We start from the raw sequence: 4299 nt of genomic DNA on the forward strand, positions 1-4299 counted from the left end.
AAGCATGAACTCTCAATTACTAAGAGGCAGTTCAAAACAAACCAATTTAACTGCATGTCTTTAATTGTTATCCATTTCTCTTTTTACCCTTTGAAACCATTCTTTAAATCAAGTTTATGGTTCTTAAAAGCTCCAAATACACAGTTTTCAGCACACAAACACCAACTCATGGCCCTTTTCTTATGTGTGCTGCACAGAACCATAGTAGACAAAAGATGTTTCTTGGGGTACATACTTTTCTCCTCTGGCAAAGATTTTGTTAAATCTTAATATGTTATTTTAGTAAGTGACATAGAAGGATGGATTATTAATTCATTGTGAATTTCATTTATTTACTAGGAGAATTTTCAGTTTTCTCTAAGACTTTTTCACCTTACCCCTTTCTTTAATCATTTTGTGTGATTTTGCTATTGATATATTTCAGTAAATTCTTTATTGATTCCCCCCAACAAACACAAATCCTGATATTAGACTTCTTGAAAATATTTTGGACCCACTCTGTCTTCACAAGGGGAAGTAGGGGCACTGAGTTGATGGATCGTGCTTGCCTTAAAACTATCATCTGACCTCAGATGGAGGAGGAGATGCAGCAGTGGAAGGAGGCACAATTTGTAGCACCAGCCTTCTCCAGAGGCACTGTCCCCAGTTCTCCTGCCAGGCAAGTCACAGGTATGCTCTGCTCATCTCTGAGTGGGTCCATATGTATCACACTAATGGAAACAGGCCTGAAAAGTAGGATCCACTTATTATCAGGATCAGAATTCTGAAACCTCACAGAGTTGGCATATGGCAAACCTGAAGAGAACTTCTGGCCCACAGATGGATATGTTTGCAGGGCAATTACTCCAACTGGCAGCTTGATAAGTTCCCAGTTCCCTGGTGGGGCAATTTCCTAATATCTTTGAATCTGTCATTTAAATTTTCATTAGTCTTTTTTTTCTTCTCTGCAGTATCACTCTTTACTTTGTAGTTATGGCAACCCACCACTTCCACTGACAATTAGAGAAAATAGATTTGGTTTCTAGGTTAAATAATGCTCCATAGTAGCAAGCAGATACTCAAATCTTCTATTAGGTTCTGGCTTCATGATGTTGGGAGCAGTTGCCTACACACCAGAGGCTTGCAAAGAAATGGTCTTAGAACTCTGGTTATTGAATTGGAATCAAACATGACATTAAAATGCACAGATTTTAGTTTATTCTGCTTTAAATTTTTTTCTCATAAGTAAAGTGGATAAACACAATCACATTCCTCTTTATATTTATAAATATTAATTATAAAAATATTTTAGATCAATTCCATTACTTCAAAGAACCAATAATTAGCCAAGTATAGTGATTTCTTTTTTTGCCTTAACTGTGTACACTGTAGCAAAATAAAATTGAAAGTTGATGTAATTAATCACAAAACTCAAAGCAGAAAAAGCAAAAAATAATGCAGTTTAAGAAAAGTGGGTGGATTTTTAAAAAATATATATTATGAAACTTTTTATGTTTACCGACGTAGAGTTTACTCAGGCTGAATTCTCTGTGTAAATGTTTAGCTCTGTGTTGTTTTGCCTCAGGCGATATAACCCAAAGCTTCGCTTATTCAATGTTAACATAACATATATTTCTTTATTCCACATGTTACCAACCACCTCTTTGGTGGCTTTATAGCAGACTTCTAGTGAGACACCTTTCCATGAACAGCTTTTCCAAGCATCTTAGAGGGCAGAAATCTGGCAAGTTCCACCAGCACAGCTCCCCATGACTTCTCTGCCATTCAGTGAACCATGGCAGTATGTCCCCCAGTGAGTTCTGGATCTCAGCCTTAGGTGGGGAGGGGTCTTACTTGGGATCTATTTCAATCATAGGGTCAGTAGCTGCTCCTTTGATGTATTTCTGAATTCTTTACAGTTCTCTTTACTTCTCACTAAGAAATCTCTCATTCCTCCAATCTCCTATTATAGTTAATAATTCTCTATACTGATATTTCCCTGTTAAAATTACTGCATGGTTTAACCCTAAGATTGGACCCTAATTGGTTGACTGGTGATGACTGTCACTGGCTCAGGCAGAGGACTATGGATCTCAGACAGCATTGGTGACATTATGGAACAAGACCATGTGTTTCCCACAGAGTGTGAATTGTGCCTCATTCTGAAACCTGCCCTGTCCCACCTTGACCTCTGTGGGGCTCTGTGCAGCCTCCTATGGACAGGGCACCCTCAGACCTGTCATCCCATGTCATTGTTCTCCAGTGCAACAAACGTTAGCTCCTTACATGACACTAGCAATTGACATCAGTTGGGGAAAATAATTGCCTCTAAGGTGTTGGTCACTAGGATTTTGTTATTCCTTTTTTAGGGCCTAGTGGGGTGGAGAAATTGATCACCAAACATGTTTTTCCATTTGTTTTTCACCTGGGCACAGAGCCTCAGATGCAGAGCCCCAGGAAAGAAGTGGTCCCCAGATCTTCTTACTCTCTGAGGGGAACAGGGCTTTGGCTAAATGAAGTAAGTCAGGATGATTCTGTAGTCCACAATAAGGGATTTAAGGGCATTTCTAGCTACTATACCCATATAAATATGCATCCATATATATTCACTTGTTTTGTATGAAAGATTAGTCTTAGACAAGGGCAAGAAATCATTCTATTGTGTTACCCAACAGGGAGGAAAAGACCAGTTAGTCATCCGTTTTTGTTTCTTCTAGCACAGATTGAAGCAGCTGGATTCATACTAGCCCAACCTGCATCACACTTTATCACAGACTAAGGGCTTTGTATGACATTTATGGAAATGCTTCTAAGATGCACCCTCTGATTTTTATTCTCACATTTCTGCAGTTGCCACTCTCTGGGTGCAGTATAGATGATCTGCCCTGCTTTATGAAAATGAAGCCCAGTGTATGCAGGGAAGGAGACTTGATTATTCGTGGGTTTTTCCTTCTTTATACATTATTAAAAGAGCGGAAGTGGTTTTATAGCCATCCTAGCACAGATGTGTTTCTCCAAGAGTAAGTATCTGCTTTTGTGTATTTTTTTTCTGCCTAGTGGTGATGGGTGATGAATGAGGTCTGTGTCATTTGCAGATGCTCAGCCAAAGTGCTCTAAATTGTGGAAACCTACCCTACCCTGCCATTGTCTATAACTAATGGATTTTTACCGATGTCCCTCTTTGTAAACTGGAAATGAGAAATCCATTTTTCTTCCCTTTGGTTTCTCTGCCATCTTCTTTGCCCTTCCCTATACCTGACCTAAGGTCTCTCCTACATCTCTTTGTTCCTCGCAGGGCTTCTCAGGCAACTCCACAGGCCCTGACCTCACTCTCCTGCCATGGCTATTCCAGATACCAGGAGAGGGAGGGCAAGTGAGAGTCCTCAGACACCAGGGTTTTGGCATGAAGCCAAACCTCAAGGCTATGGCAACTATTCTCTACAATATTAGAATTCATTTGAAAGAAAAAAATGCTAGTAATCCTATAGATAAACCACTGGTGTCATATGATTCCTATGACAAAAACCTGTTTAGTTGCAAAATATCTGTATTTCTTTATTTGTGCCAGGAGGGCTGCAAACCCTCCTGATAATAAGCCTGGGATGAGATATGCCTCATTTATTAGATTTGGTCCCTTCAATTTAATTCAGCTTCTCTTACTGCTCTAGGGACAGGGATTGGAGTTTATTTCAGGATTTTATCAAGTGGGTTTTATTTCAGCACACTTTTAGTTTTGTATTTCATTTATTTTGTATTTAGTTTATTTAGTTTATACATATTTAAGCTCCCAGTTCTTAGATGCTGTTGATCATTCCCTGTTGACCTGCCTGACAGCTTCAGGATCTGAGTGAGTGTTTATGTCAGGAAACTTGTCTTCTTGAATCTCTTTGCAGAAAGAGTGCAAAGAATGTGACTTATATGGTTGCATAAGCCATGTAAGATTGGAGAAAGAGTCATTTTTCCAAGTCACAGTGTGAAAGATTAAATTTCTTCCTGCAGTCTGCTTATATCTTGAAAAACCTTAGGGGTCCCACAGACCTTGAAGGTGGACTTATTCAGAGATCTGTGAATCTCCTGCCTGTCTGCACTCAAAAGACCGCATTTATTTTTGAATGAGAGTTTTAAATCTTCCAACATGCTATAAAATGTGAATTTATTTTAAAATAGGATTATATTCTCTCTAGTCTTTAAGTTGCTATTCTTATCCATCAATATATCAAATGTATATTTCTGTATTGAGAAGTAAATATCTGCTTTTTAGGCTTACATAGTGTTACACTTTATAGGCATAGAATAATCTACCACCTATTTTAGATTATT

This window comes from Choloepus didactylus, chromosome 21, assembly GCF_015220235.1.
Source record: "Choloepus didactylus isolate mChoDid1 chromosome 21, mChoDid1.pri, whole genome shotgun sequence".
In the NCBI taxonomy this organism is placed as follows: domain Eukaryota; kingdom Metazoa; phylum Chordata; class Mammalia; order Pilosa; family Megalonychidae; genus Choloepus; species Choloepus didactylus.